Raw genomic sequence first — 16,678 nt, 5'->3', positions numbered from 1 at the left:
AACAACACTAGGTAGAACAATCCCAGATGGTGGTGGGGTTTTAGCCATTTTCAATAGTTGAAATGCATATTTGTACACACATAACAAGAAATGTCAATAATAACACCAGAACTGATGTGTTTCATCACGGCACAATAATATAATTTAGTTTACAACTCAAAAAACACATTTAAGTGTGCAGTACCTTAAGGACAGAAATGACTGAATGCATGGATATTTTTGTAGCATTTAACTGAAGATTTATTAGCGGAAAGAAACTTGAAAGGTACAACTGTGTTCCTTTAAATCTAGAAAAATCCCTTATTTAGTCAATTCACACTATTCATGCCACTGTAATCCTCTCTGCCACTCATCATTTACCGAAAAAACTTTAGCCAAGTCCTGTTAAGTCACACTCAACAGCCATTAATAAGCAGTTTGTCCCTGAAATGATTTGAATAGTGAAAAGATTCCTTTTTCTTTCCACCTACAGCCGTGCTATTCAATTAAATGCCTTTGTAGAGTCAAAGGGAGGAAAAAACATGGAAAGTTTACTGATACGAAGTCAAACAGAAAGCAACAGCTCACAGAGAGAAGCCCATCAGAGGTATTTCAGTTGTTTTGTGGCAGCTCTCAGTAACTTATTTATGATTCAGGGGACCGAACTGAAGAGGAAAGACAACAAAAGAGAAGGTTAAAAACCCGGGCTCAAGTCAATGAGAAGGATAAGGAGGAGAAGAAGTGTTTTGCTCCGTGAGTCCTTCAAGGTAATCAGATGAAAGAAAAGAAAAGACCCGATGTGAGAGAGAAATAAAAAAAAAACAAGAAGGGGAGGAAAGGGAAGGAAGGAGGAGAAAGAATGGGGTGTTTCCCTGAGGCGGAGATGTGTTTGTCTGTGAACTAATCTCTCTCTCTCTCCCTCACACACACACACACACACACACACACACACACACACACACACACACACACACACACACATATACCCTCCCTCTCTCCCAGTCACTCAGTCAGTTGCAACAACACGCTCACCGAGGTCGGCAGCACAAAGCAGAGCCGCTCTCTTACCAGCTTGCACTCACACTCACACACATACCACACCACACACACTCCGACACACACACTCAGACACTCAACACGCACCTCCTCAGCGACGCCCCGGGGAGCTGGAGCAAAACTGACTACAGAAGGGAAGGAAGGAGGAGAGGAAAAACTGGCCGAGAGAAGATAAGATAAGAAGAAGAAGTAAAAGAAGACAAAGATAGATTTTGGGGGACATATCAGTCAGGTAAGACCTCTGTTTTTTTCATTCACTCTTCTTCATGATAGCATGCTGAATCTAAAAAAAACACAACAGTGTACAAAGTGCAACATCTTGTGCAAGGAAACTGTACCTGTGCAGTGTGCAAAGCAACCTCATCTCCCCTCACTCTGCAAGTTTTTCACCTCTCCTCCCTCTTCATAACAAGTTGACACATTTTTTGAGGTTTGTTTGTTGTACTTCTTACCTGTGGCGGAGCAAAGTAAGGACGTGGGGTTACATTTTGAGCTGCCTGTGCTTGCTTTTCAGTCACAAATGCTGACACGTGGGGGAAAGTATGGGGAGGATATGTAAGGTTCACTCATCTGTGTAGATTAAGTTGACGAGGTCTCTTTTTGTGGGTGCATTCAAGCGTGCGCTGCTGGGTGTGCACAAAATCAGAGACAGAGCGAGTTATGAGGGAAGATGCTTTTAGGAAGGAAGTTTTGAAGTCTAATAAAGGAGCTCCTGAGCATCTCAAAGACTGCTTTCAGGGGTGAGAGTTGATGACATGTGCGAACGCCAGCATGATCACTTGTTCCTTTACTTTTAGTGACACCAGTGATCAGAATAAGTGACTTTTCACATTTAAAAAACACCATTGTATTACAAAGAAGATAAAAAAAAATTGTTATAAATGGACACGGCATATAATTCTTATGAGCTGTTCTTTCCTGGTTGACTTGACGTGTCTTTATTGATTGATGATGTAGGTTTGTTGGTCATGAGTCACCTTTTCATGCATTCTTACGCTCTGTACATCGAAAATTAAGACTTTCCTCCCAGGAAACGTGACAGCATCAGTCGTTTCAGTTTAATAAAGTCCCAAAACATTTGCTTAATTTCAAGTGACAGGGCCCTTTAGTGGCTGTGATTGTGACTTTGGATCGTCCATCGGTAGAGGAGAAGGAAGTTGGACAGTATTATTGTAGGGCTACAAAGTCCACAGAGAGAGGAGGTCGGAGTGGTTGGATGGGTCATGAAAACGTCACGGGGTGAGACCAAAGTTTGTTTTGTGTTTCCTGACAGTCAACAGTCAGTGTTGGTGTCTTTATCACAGCTGTTCTCTAAGCAAGTTATTAGACCTGCACAAAGATGTCATTATTTGTATCTTTATCTGTATTTGTTTAACCAACAAAATTATCTGTCTCTGTATCTGTCTCTGTATTCAGATAGAAAACTAGAAGTGGTCATGGTTTATACCAAAATCGCAAATGTTTTATTTTCAAACTTAATATTCATTTGCAATGCAAATGTTGTTCCCACAAATCATCAGAATTATTTGATATTGGCATATAATTAAATATTTGCACATCTGCACTTTTATCAATCTCTGTTTTATTATTTTTAAGTAAACTAAGTTTTATGAACTTCCTGAAGGCCACCACCACCTCCCCTTTAACTGGATGATATTAAAAAATCAAAAATTGAAAAGACAGTAAAGACAAACAAGGATATAAAATCTTCTACAGTTGAAGAGAATAATCTTGGTGTATTGAATCAATGACTGATTAAGGAAGATGCAACGTTTTTTAAAGTATGTCAAGGTAATCATGGAGCTGACTTTTTCCAAATAATAATGAGCAACTCTGGATAAAAGCAATATTTGTTTCCATTACATTATTCGTGCTTTCTGGAATAAGATATTTGGGTGCATCCCTACCAGTAATGCATAATACGGTGACACTGAAAGTCTCCTATAACCTTTGTGAAGCTGTCATTTTAACACAAACTGGAGCCCTGCACAGGACTGTTTTTTTTAAATTCTGCTCTCACGCCTCTACAGTAATAAAGTTTTACTGAATTTGTGTCCTCTACCGTCAGCAACAAATAAGAAATTTGCCCAAATGTCAGACTTGCCTCGCTTTGTTTTATACTGTGAAAACCTGCTCTAATATTCTTTTCAACTTTGTTTGTTGAATCCATCTTCTGGTTTACTAGCTAAACGCAGGACCCGCAGTTTGTTTGACAGCCTGGCGTTTGCTGCCACCCACAGCAGAGAGCGAGATTTATGTCGGGTCCTGCAGGACCTGTGAGATCCCAAACCCAATGCAGTCCTCCAACCCAAACCACGATGTTTCTCTAACCTTAACCATAGCGTTGTCTCATCAAAGAACAGATCCATTTTTCCAACAGTGATTCACAACAGCTTTACAGGCACAGACAAATGATGATTCCCTGCTGATAGTAGCAGTGTCGCTCCATAGAGCATCAACAAATACAAATGTTTAAATGGGAGGGAGACCAAAATGGAAATGAGTCTTTGAATTTGTTTTGTTTTCCTTGATGTTTTATTGTGTTTGATTGAATAACATCCAATTGTGCAGAACATTTTATATTCATGTCTACAGCATGATTTAGTCAAACTGTGAGCACATGACAGCTAAAACAAAAGCAGCAGCTCCCGGCCAGCGCCACTTATCATGACACTCCCACATGACTAATTGGTTAAGTGAGTGTGCACCATAAAAACCAAAACGCACTCCGGAGCATCTGACATATTCAAACACACTGTAAAAAGACCAAACAACGGGAGCAGATCCAGGTCAGAGTGGCTGCGAAGGGACAGACGTGGTGTGTTGTGTGTTTTTGACCTTCATCGTGTTTGTAAAGAGCCGAGGTGAGCAGAGGAGGAGGAGAGAAAAGACAGACAGAAGAGACGGAGAGAGCAAAGGGATGAATGGAGTCATTGTCTGGTCTGTGTGTACGTGTGTGTGCGCTGAATGAGGGGGGCGTATTATGTGTGTCTCAAAACAAACTGTGAGCAATCAGTGTCATGTGAGAGGTTAATGTTACACCAAGATGTGGCGCGTCTTGTAAACAAAGAGAACATGTTAAATAACTGTGGTGTTCAGTAATCAGCCGTGAACTGTTCATGTGAATAAATGCTGTTATTTTGTTTAGCCTTGTTGCGTTTTCACAGAAATACTCAGAAGAATCACCTGGTTTACAGGCAGGTGTGTTTTTGTGTCACTTTTTCAGTAAGTAGGAGAAGAACTGGATATTTAGCACAAGCAGGACTGGCAAACTGTGTAAATTTCTGAGCCTATGGATCTATTTAATAAGGTATGTGTAAGATAGGCCAGGGGTTTCCAAACCTTTTTATGTTCCACCCCCACACAACAGCCGCACACAGACCACAGGCCCTCAGTTTGAGAGGATTTTGTGGAGGAATCCACTCTGAATACGTTTTATTTTTAGGTTTTAAGATTTAAGTCTGTATAACCAATCAATGATCAAACTCGGAAAGTGAAAAGGTTTTTTTCTTCCTTTTTTTGGGAAGTCCCTGCAACCCACTCAAGGATCCCTGTTGGTCTTCAGAGCCCAGTTTGATAACACTGAAATAGACCAGAGAACTCAAACTGTCTCTCAGGTGTCAATTTGCAGAAATAGATTTTTTTTTTTTTAGCAGAAATAAGTTGTGACCACAACATTACCATTTTAATTCAATATGATGCACTTAGCAAACATTTGCTTATTTACACATCCGGCAGACACTGGGCAATTTTAGTATTAATTTGAGAAAGTTAAATCCAATATTCATTCTCTTTTAGCTCTGTTTTTGGGCTCCACCAACTCCTGAGAGAAATATTGGACTCTTAAGTTGCTTCATGCATCACTTTGCTGGAGTGCTTTTGCTAAAAAATAAAAAACTGTCTGCTACAGCTGAGAACAACACTAGGAGAGTTGCTGGCCAAAAAACAGTGAGCTAAAGTTGCTATAAAGCTTCATAGAGTTGGGGGGAGCTGTAGAGTCAGAAGAGAATTAGCTGCAGGTTCATCGTTGAAAGCTGCCCCACATCCATAATTCATTTTCAATATAAAAACACTAATTAAAACAGCTTTAATTTGCTCATGATAAGCTACAGACACTGAAGTAGCACAAACGAAAACAAGGTAATTTATGTTTCTTGGGTTGAAATCCACTGCAAGTGCTTCACCAAGACTCATAGGGTGATCACAGGAATCCTGAAAAAATTTTAATACCAAACAAGCGATCTGTAATGGTGTGCAATATGACATCACAGTCGGGTCTGCAGACATATCCAATAAACTGTCAAACAACACGAGTTTGTATAAGTGTTTTCTACTTCAAATGTATTCAATATATACCAGTGATTCAGGTTGGCCACATCGTCATGTCAAGCCACCACCGCAAAAGGCTGGTATTCAATGACCTGGAAATGAGACTCAACAATCAACTATCTTTCTCCCGAATCGCTTGTAGCAGCTTGAAATTGTTAAGATGGAGGACACCAAAGTCTATAAAGCAGCCTTTTAAGTGTCTCCTGAGAGGAAATTGAACAATGCTTCATACAGGCATTATTTCTCCTAACAAATAAAAAACGTAAACTTGAGTTATATTACACTTCAGAAGAGTTAAAGTGCTCCACAAAGACCAAAACAAAAGAGGATCACAAACCGCCAAGGCAATTAAAACTACAGACGTCTGAACAGGTGAATCAATTACAAAGTGATTAGAACATAAAACACTGTCGATAAAATGCAGACAAGCAAAGCAGCAGTGATAAACATCTCACCTTAAACTGATTTTGTGCTTTATCAGGGCTTTTCTTTTTACTCTAAAATGTTTCCTGTTTACCTCCATATGGAATTAGTCTAATTTCCCCAAAAACTGATTAAGATTACGTACTTAGGAAGCTTCGCTGCCTAAGCTTCACAACTCCTTAGACAAAATCCTAATTCTGCAGAAAGCTGGCACCCCAGGGGCCATACAGAGGGGAAGAACAGTAGGTTTTTCAAAACTGTTCTCAGATATATTTTCTGTGGAAAAAAAAAAAAAAACAAAGAGAAAGAGAGAGGGAGGAGATGTATGGGGGAGGAGTGGGAGATGGAGACAGTGACGATGGAGAATTAGGGACAAATCGAGCAAAGTTCGATGGAAATATGGCGAGACAGCGTGAGCGAGAGCAATTTGGATCAAAAGTCAAATGGATTTTTGAGAAAATTAGGAACATGAGATGATTTGAGAGGGAGATAGGAGCCTGAGAGTGACACTTACAAAGACGTGTCAAATATAGGGGAGGAGGTTTGACGTCCCTCTCTCTCTTTGTGTGTGTGTGTGTGTGTATTTGTGTTAAGGGGGTCTCTGCCACCTTGGTAGCAGAGTACATTATGGCTGTTTGGGCACATTAAGGGGCATTAGCTGGAGGAGCAGTCCTGAATAATGCATGGCCTTTATTTATGAGCAGAGTGCATATGTCCTCTGAAGCGCACAGAACCGGGGCACATGCACGCGCACGCACACACACACACACACACACACACACACACACACACACACACACACACACACACACACACACACACGCACACACACCAAAAGTCCTCCCTTTTTCACTTGCTCTTTTACACGCTCTCAAAATCACAAAATTTGCTGATTTGGCGGCAAGCATATCTGTGTGATAAAAAGCATCTGTCTGTGTGTAGGTGTGTGTGTGTGCAGCTGAGTGTGTGACTAACAATATCTCTCAGACACCTGCAAATTCCTACATGCTGACATAAAAAAAAAAAAAAGCGTCAGCAGACGGTCGGTGCGCTTCGCTGAACCATCCTCAGGTCTAACAGGGCAGCCAATGAGCCCATTAACGTCTCACACTCACCCTTAGACACACACAAACTAACGCGATGCACTTACAAGAGAGTCATATTCAGATGACTTCCGACTATCAGACCATTTAAGTGTCATTTTTATGATTGCCTCCCGTCAGAGTTTTATTACGGTGTGCTGAATTTTGCAGCCTCATCCGTTACTTCGCACTTTTGCTCCAAAGTGAGACATCGTTTGACTCTCACAGAAATGACTGTGAGGGTCAGACAACACAGCAGATACAATATCATCAGCAGGAGGATAATTTTATCAATGTGAAGGTGATTTAAGGTGAACTGGATGATGTTCTAATATGACGCAAGTTTATATCATTCTTTTAAAGACGGGCTGTTTTGAAAAAGCATCTTAACTGGTTCATTCAGAGACTGCGACATCTGACATTTGTGAATCGGCTGCTGAACCTTGTCACATTTACAAGTAAGGGGTTTGAAAATGAAATGGCCTGTCTCCAAATTGCATTATCACAACTGAGTATGTTATTTTAGGCCGATCTCTTTCCTAACCTCTCAAATACAGACGTCTGTGACTCATACAGATGAATGTAAGCAGCTGTATAGACTTTGACCCAGGACAGTGGGGTTCATGTCCTGTGTGAAAGCAAAACATTAATAAAAATCTTAAGGTACATAACGTTACGTGCATCACATCGTGTCACTTGCAACTTGCAACAAGTATCAAGGACACAAGTTGCTATACAAAGTTGTATAACGTGATTTCAGTATAGTTCCCTCTTGATTTATTCATTGGAATTGGCTAAAGAGATAAATAAAATATAGAACAAACTAATTCATAAGATGAAACGCTGAGGACGAATTGAGCGTGCTGAGAGAAGGAGCTGCTCTTCAGTCTGGTGGTGCAGCAGCAGATGTTCCTGTATCTCCTGTCTGGTGGCAGCAGGGTGAACAGGCTGTGGCTGGGGTGGATGCTGTCATTTAGTATCCTCTGTGCTCTGTGCAGGCGCCTTCTCTTCCTGATATCACTGATGCTCAGTAACTGGCACATCCATGCGGTTTGTGATGTTTCCTGTCAGGATGCTTGTAATTGCTCCTCTGTGGAAGTTCATAAGAATCACGGTTTCCTAAGAAAATTAGCAGGGTGGAGCTGTGTGATGTCCATGACAGTGACGTTGATTCCCAGGAACCTGAAACTGTTCACCTGCTCCACTTTGGCTCCACTGATATAGGCATTGTTGTGCGTCTTTGCTTCCTTTCTCTGAAAATCAACAATCAAATCCTTGGTTTTGCTGGAGTTGAGCAGTAGGCTGCAAAACTGTTGACTTCATCCTGATATAACATGATATTTTTCTTAATCACGTGTTAAATAAGCTTTCTGGCAGTGTCCTGTACAGCTGCTAAAGAGTACCTTGTTCACACTAAGAGGCATGACAAAGCAGCATCAGTAGTCTAAGAGCTGGATTGAGAATGTGTTGGTTATTATCGTTTTTTATTATTGGTTATTAGTAAAGACGAAAACTTTATTTGAATAGTAATTATAACCTTCAATGTGTCCTTGAAAAGATGATTTCAGAGAAGCCAAAAGCTTCGTTATATCACATAGGCTGTGCCACTCTGTGTCTGTTTTGTATCAACTGGTGTTATTGTTTTATTTTTGAATTGCATTGGTTGTATGGTGGAGGATCGTAATGGATCAATCAATTAATTTATTTTGAATGTAGAGAGAGTTTCAGTCATCCGTAGGCTGATTTTCATTGTGTTCTTCCAACTGAACAGAGAGAAAAGCTGCCTGAAAGGTTGGAAACAAGTTTTAGTTCACCAGTCTGAAACTCCTTCATTTAAGGATTTTAATCGCAGTTTTTAATTTAAGTGTGCGGTGGTGTTTAAAGAGCTGGAGCTGGAGGGAGGCCATGCACTCAGGAGGTCAGTGTTAACTGTGTTTGTAAAACCTTGGGGTAGGAGTTCATCAGCCTGGCAGCCGCCCACTCTGTCAGGGTGAAGGTTCACAGTGACTCCATCCTAGCAGGGGAACACACACACACACACACACACACACACACACACACACACACACACACACACACACACACACAAACATGTAGGCTGTTGAGGCCGTCACACCTCAGCAGCTCTGAGGTGACATGAACTCCTGGTGGCACAGACAGATGGAGGTAGCCAACAAGACATATGCACACACACAATTGTAATTTATATTATTCTGGTCCCACCTGGTTTTTAGCCAAAACCTGCAGGCATGGACCTGACAGCCCAACCCAACTGTGATTCATTCACAGTCTAACCCAAGTGTGAATGAGAGAATCTTACATTTTGTTTTAAACCTAAATCTATGTCTCATGTGGAGTTCATTCTGCAGGATTGTAGCCCTGATTTTCCATTCACAGACAGTTCATGGAGATTGCAGGCAAATCAGTGCTGGCACTCGCAAATCACACTCAATCACTATATTTGAACTTCAAAGACATGATCTGAGAGCTTGCTAATGCCTCCATATACCCAAAAGATATTAAGCAGGTTTAATGTCTGGTTGGGTCCAGGACTGGTCAGGGAGCCATGCAACAGGCTACAGCCAATGAGAAGAGAGGAGTCGAGAGTGAGAGACGGCAGAGCGGCAGCCAGAAAATCCCAAATATAGAAAAGAAATGAGCAAAAAGTAATTATAAAGATGGTGACATCTTCACATTAGAAGTTTGACATCTGGGATTTTTTTTTCTCCTTCATCTTTGTTTGGGTGTGAAGCCTCATAAATGTAAATACAGAGTCCTGTTGCGTGTTGCATCCTGTCAGTTCAGAGTAGGTCTGGTCGTCAAAGTGCAACAACCAGATCCAGGATGCTGTGCAGCAGGTCGCTCTGTGTTCCTGGCTTCCCGCTGTTTAGCCAGCCCATGTCTCATTTCGTCCGTGCCATCTACCAGACTGGTAAAATAACCAGGAGCAGCCTTAAGTCCAAATTTGGTTGGCATGACACTTATCTCCGTTTTATCTCAGTTTTTGTGACAAAACATAGTTTGTAAAGCAGAGAGTAGTAGAGTAGACAGACTCATCAGGGATTCCTCTGGGTGTAATGTTTGATCCCTGTTGCTGATCAGTGATGTAGTGTGCAAACCACATCTTCAAGATTCCTAATTCCAAGACAGAAAGTTGTGTAATGTGGACTGTACATGACTTTGAAAGTCTTGTAGCGTGACCAAACAATTATAGGAGCACTCCACTGAAAATCTATGTTTTGATCATCAAACACCTTCACTTATTTGCTGAGGTAGATGCAAGTTTTCATCAAGTTGGCTTCAAAGCTTTTGCAATACTAATAGAAAAAGGCTGACCTAGAGTCACAACGGGCGTTGGGATTTGACAGGTTGTTCCTGTTATTTCAATGTGTCAGATAAATTTAATCAACACTTCATATCTTAAGCTTTCAGGCAGTAGCTGTGAGTGATGAACATTAATTAGGCTGTCACTAAAACCTGTAGTGTTTCTGCAGTCAACAAAACTTGATCACAGATCTATATTGAATCTTTATTTTTCTTTCAAGCTTCGTTATTTGCAAACTTTGAAAACTGAATTGAGTGAAGTATAAACTCCAATCCAAATAAAAACCTATCAAAGTAGATACTTCTCAAACAACTCTGTTGATCCAAACAATCCTCATTTAGGTAATAAATTGCTAAATATGCTATTTCCATCGCAGCTTTAGAGCTGTGAGGAGGTGGAGGACACAGAGGTGTTGTATTGAGCAGTATGCTGTAAAGAAAACTGTAGCAGATCAACAATAGAGAGACAGATTATGTTGCAGTGGTGGGTTTAGAGGATAATATGGATGTTTTGATTATTCTCTCCAGGAAAATCTGTGGTGAAATCCATTGCAAATGTTGTAACCAAGCCGACGACTGCTGCCGTCTTACGTAAAGACACAAGCTACAAGCTTTGATCACACCTTTCATGCAAGCAGTTGAGTGTTCAATGCTCAAAAGAAACATATTTTAGACGGGAATATTTCTTTAACCTTAAACACAGTTACAAGCCAGTACAAAAACTGTGAAGGCCGAAAACTCTGAAACATTCAGAACACTTCAGTCGGTGCCTACACGAAGCATTTCAGCTCTATTAATTATGTGATAGTGCATTGATCCCTGGAGGGAATTTTCCTTTCGCTTGCCCTCCTGCACACAGAGCTCAAAGGTCAGCTACAGAGCAGCTGTCCTGAGGCTGGCTGGGTTTCAGTGTCTAGCTCAAGGGCACAAAGCAGGATTAGATTTCTGTCAACACACTGGGCTCGAGCCAAAGTTTTTAGGCTGAAGGATGATCTTCCCACTCAGTTTGAAGGGGAACATCATCACTCTACCTGAGTGGAATACTGATACAGAGAGACTGAGTGAAAAGACTGAACTAATCTCATAATATTGAAAAATGTGTTATGTTACAGATACGGCAGTAAAAAACATTTGCTAATTTATCAGATTTTATGGTGTGAAGCTTGATTCTACATTTAAGCAGCATTTTAATCAGATTGTGAAAACTTTTTGGTTTTCATGGTTTTAATGTTTCAGGTGTTTTTCTAAATTGCAGGAACAAAAACAAAATCTCTCTTTTTGTCCCGAAAAAGGTCAAATTTGAAAACTGGTGATAAGTAGCAGCCTTAAAGTTCCCATGTTTCCTGTTAAGGAGGGACTTGTCGCAGACACTTATTGGCATTTACTGTAGCCAATAGTGTTGTGTGTTACGCCTCTGCCCGCCTCACCAGTTTGACAACAAGGAATAAACTACAGTACCAAGGTAGTTTCCTTGCTGGGTTTGGCTCCCAACATCATAGGACTGAGCCACAGTGAACTGAACTAACAGAAATTAGCAAATAGCTAAGTTACTTTAGCAACAAGTAAAGCTATCTCTCCATCAGGAAACTCCATAAATGACCTCTGTACTGTACTACCTGTCAGTCTCAGACACTGTGTTTGTCCTGATGACTGATGACTGGTTAGCTACTTCAGCAACAAGTAAGCTAAAGCCATCAGGAAACCAAGAGTCAAAGCAGGTGGAGGACATTAGAAGGAAAACCAGAAATTCACCCAAATCAGTGAATAAAGTTATTAAGTTGTGTTTTTGTGCAGTGAGGCTCGGCCCCCAGAAACACACCAGTCAGCTCCAGGAAACAGATGTATTCTCTGCTTATTCTTGTATGCGCAAAAATTTAGTTAGCCAGATACACTTAAACATTGATTTTGACTTCATGGAAACTCTCATATCTGACGAACCTTTCTCCCATACTACTGAGTCTGCGCCTCCACTGCCCTCCCACCTCCTGGTGTCCTGCCAATTAAAATCAATCAACCCAATCTCCCATATCGACCTGCGCTGTACAGTAACAAAGTCATTAGATCTGAATCCTGGCCCGCTCCCAAAATTTTACGAGAAAAAAGTATCAAAGCAAGGTCATGGAGGGCAAACAAAAAGTCTTCAGAGGGAGGAGCAGCGCTTTAGATTTGCGGGGTGACCTTGATGGATTCCAGACAGTAGGAGGGAGCTCAAATCGCAAGCTGGGTGGCAATATGTGTGTGTGTGTGGGGTTAGTGATGGCTCTCATTAATTCCCAGTCGCAGAGCCTTAGGATTGTGTGTGTATGTGTGTGTGTTCATGTGTGTGTGTTGCGGTATGACAGGGAGGAAGGAGGAGGTGTGTGGGGGTTAAGTAGCAAGGCAATAAAGCCATTTCAGAGTCATAAAGTGCTTGGTCAATCAAAACCACCCCCTGCTAGGCACCTCATGTCCTCCACTGTGTGTGTGTGTGTGTGTGTGTGTGTGTGTGTGTGTGTGTGAATGCAGGAAAACGAACGACAGAGTTCATGCACGGACGTGTTTGTTGGGGAGGAGGTGAGCCTGTGCATCCATGTGTGTGTCATTTGTGTGTGTGTTCTGAGGGTGTGTGTAAGCCAGGCTGGAGAGTCAGTGGGATACGGGGCTCAAAGAGAGAAAGAAAGGGAGACAGAAAGAAAGGATGCACCACCGGCAGAGCTCTGTGAAAACAGACACAGAGCGGATGCAATGATTAGGGTGTAATTTGTCCGGCTACATCACAACATGTGTTTGTGTGTGCAAATCCATGTGCATGCATTTGCACCTAAGTCTACGCTCGTGAGTCAGAATTTCTGCCTAATTTGTAGCCGCTGCAGGACTCTGTCCATTATGTGCTTCCTATTCGACTTGCAGATTCACTTTTTGCAGCAGTTTAAACTGTCAAATTAAAGAGTCTGATGCGGCCCGCAAGTTTAACTGTGCAAACAGTGTATCAGCATCACACAGCTCACATATATCCTAATGATCCACAGAAGGGAACTTTCTTCACTTATTTATTCATTTTCTTCCTTCTAACACACTTAAATAAAAAATACACAACTGTTTTCCAGAGCATAGAGATTCATAAATAATGCAGACAGAGAAGAATGAGAGAACAGCAATGAAGAAAAAGTAAGAATAATAATGTCATCAAATGACTGAAGTGTTATACACTGTCAGATGTGATTATGTTTAAATATGCTTATCTGTAAAAATCTCATGTGCATGTTGCAGTGCTGTTAACCATTACAGAAACATTAGCAGCATTAATTGATTTTTGACAACAAGGGTACAGAACATCAACTAATTGACAGGCACACTAATAAAGCTGGTATAGCTTTTGAGTTAATGAACATTAGTTGGATGAGAAATCCAGCAGACACAGAACAATGTTAGTATTCACCAAGAGGTTTTTTTTTCCTTCAGCAGTCACTCTTATTTACCTTTAGCCCTGTTTTGGTCACCACCAAAAGTGCTTTACAAAGTTAATCAGTTACTCAGTAACTTTTTTTGTCTGCCATGTCAGTAGGCTGCAATTGGTTTACCTGAGCTTGTTCTAAGTTAGCTAGTTTTAATACCTTTTGAAAAGATAAAGGCCAACTTCATTGTGATCATACAATCATACAGAAGGCAAATATACAGTCAGTGGGCAACTCAGGGACCAACTACAGTTACACCTTGGTTAGGGGTATTAACAGAAGAACTGAGATTGGGATTTTGATGGTGGATGGATGGTGAAGGATGGTGAAGTGCTGGTCACTGCACTAATGTTATGTCTTTTGTTTTGAGCTTCAGAGGTCGTAGATGACTAAGCTAGGGACATGAGATGCAGAGACAAAGACCCTATTAAACCCAGCATGGGGATATATGTCAGATGCTCATCTGGCAGAAATGTGAGAGTTAGTTTCTTTAGCTGGAGTTTCATTGGCTTAGTGAGGCAGTTGGAGTTTGCTGTAATAGCGATGGTAGGAAGTGCCGGTGACTACAGTGGTGAGCTGGTGAGCAAATCAGCTTTTTGGCTATGGGACAGTCAACCCCCATCCACAACGATGATGTTAACAACCACGAGTGATGTTTTCACTGTGTATCGTCGCAATCACAGTGCTCTGATTTGAATATTGCCACATGAACATTTCAGGCCTGGTTTGTGGAAGTTTCATGATTTCATGAATTTCATAACAGTTTCATGTGAATTTTGTGAAACTGTCAGCACACACACACTGAGTAAGAGCAACTGGCCTGAAATAGCTGTGTGGCATTTAACAGTCTAATCTTTGTTTTCATTATAAATCACAGTAAGGATTCAGTAACCCTAACTTACATATTGCTATACAAACCTGCACTTTTCCTCGAACCAACCCAACACAAATTTATATTTGTGCTTCAAAGTGAAAGCAACAAGAGAGGGGAAACAGCAGATGTTAGTTGCAGCCTTCTCTGATGATTCAGGACTTTGCTGTGTGTATTTCAATCTTAAAGCTCAAGTAGAGAGGTTTGACATGAACACATGCAGCTGGCTGACAGCTGGGAGATGCTGCAGACCTGCCTGAGCATCAGATTTTATGTCAGGAGGAAAAAAGCTGAGCAGTGACACCTCTGACATGTTATTTTACTCATTTGTCTCACATGGGGGTTACTTCTGCTCAGTTCAAGCAAAATGTTGACTTGTAAAGCCTGCCAACAGTTCATCACCTCCTGAGTTTGCACATGTGAACATGTAGCATTACACATCAGAACTATAAGAAAATAGTGCATGTATGGCAGATTTAGGAACACTTTGTTATTTAAACCAATATGACTGGCTTATTTTTATTTAAAAGGTCTTGACTAGTGCAGTGTTAAAAAGCCCAAACAGTATCTGACTCTCTGTGTGTCTGTGTTGATTTTATGGCCAAACAGTTGAGACACCAATCAGTCTAATCGTCCATTTTGGCCAACAAAGCCACCAGAAGCTGGTTTGGTTTATTACTGTCGCCGTAGGGCACCGTTTGGCCATAACCCCACACCAACTGTGGCATCATCTGTGACCACCATCACCCTCCCTCATCCCCTCATTCTGTCTCTACAGCTTCTCTCACTCTCTTTTTCCATCCACCTCAACCGCCTGGCTTTAATAACCATCAGTCCCTGGGGTCCACTGCCCAGGTGAGAGCAATCTAAACAATAGTTGCCATGGTAAGCTCGCAGCAGGAGCCCTAACACACCTGATGGTGCTGCTACATCATTTCTTTCTCTGCGTCCCTGTCACTCACTTTCCGCTCGTCTTCCTCCAACCTTCAAATCCTCTTCTTTCACATAAACACCATCTGCTTTTTCCCTCGTCTGTCACTCTCTGTTTTGACGTCCTTCTGCATGTACAGTGTGTAACCCAGATAAAATAGAGTTCAGGACCCAGATAATATTTGGGCTCACTGGCCCGTGATGATATTGACCAGACACAACTTGCCCGCCCCCATCTGTCACCTCGCCCTCGTTCCAGACGCCCATATGTACACAAGCATGACACTCGAACGTACAGCAAACGACACTGAATTCACCCGAAAAACAAGTCGATGGTGTCTGTTGCCCTGGAGCTGCTGACCTCGCCGATGTGCCAAGAGGGACGCACCCAAATCCGACCATCCCTCACTCCCCCAAATACCACACGCATACATATGCACACACACACACACATACACACGCATATACACATATACAAAACAGTGATGCACCCCTCGAGTGTCCCGTCACGTGACAGTCGGGTTAAATCCACTCTGACGGGTCGTCTCCTCTCACTGTCAGGCCAAGCTGTCTGGGCCACTGTCACTGTGAGAGAGATCACATATGTTATGTCTGTAAATGTGTGTATGTGTGTGTGTGTGTGAGAGAGAGAGTGTGTAAACAGGGTTGTTGGCAGCGGGGAGGGGACAGGGGTGTGAATTAAGCACGGTGTGTGTGAAGCTGCAATAATTAAAATGATGTGTTACCCCTCAGAGGAGTGACCATCAGGGGGTGATCGTCCACCAGCGTTGACCAAATCCGCCTCCACTACATTAAATATAGATACATTTTTAATCCTGTTTATTTGTGCTATATTTGTTTGTTTTATTTATTTATGTTTGTTACCAAAATATCTCAAAACTACTATGACAGTTTCACAACTTTCAGTGAATATTGAGGGCTGGGCCATGGATCAAGGAAGAAAATATTTTTTAGAATACGCCACTTATAAAGACGTTAACACCTTTCTTTATAACTCCTATAGTATGAAGAAGAGAAGGAATATATTTTCCTGGATTGCCTGGACCTTTTTGCTTGTGAAATATATTTATAACCATTAAAATAGTTTTATTTATTTTTATATGACTTATTATTTTACTACAATTGGTTGATAAATTCTGGTATGTGTGACCTATTTCACATGGATGTCCCTAACTTTTGAAAATATTGTGCAAATAATGAAATAAAGACAGAAAAAAAAAATGTGCTTT

At 41.4% G+C, this 16,678-nt stretch overlaps 1 protein-coding gene across 1 annotated transcript in view; it reads left to right on the top strand.

Moving 5' to 3' along the window:
• The first annotated feature begins 977 nt into the window (after positions 1 to 977).
• Positions 978 to 16,678, top strand: part of hs3st1l2 (heparan sulfate (glucosamine) 3-O-sulfotransferase 1-like 2) — a 35,928-nt gene continuing 20,227 nt past the window's right edge. Inside the window, exon 1 of the mRNA XM_084728290.1 lies at positions 978 to 1,267. The gene's annotated coding sequence lies outside the window, so the exon portion shown is untranslated. The remainder of the gene's footprint in view (positions 1,268 to 16,678) is intronic.

The sequence above is a fragment of the Lutjanus erythropterus genome, chromosome 10, assembly GCF_056507025.1.
Source record: "Lutjanus erythropterus isolate fLutEry1 chromosome 10, fLutEry1.hap2, whole genome shotgun sequence".
NCBI classification, from domain to species: Eukaryota; Metazoa; Chordata; class Actinopteri; order Lutjaniformes; family Lutjanidae; genus Lutjanus; species Lutjanus erythropterus.
This window is presented reverse-complemented; position numbering and strand designations above follow the sequence as displayed.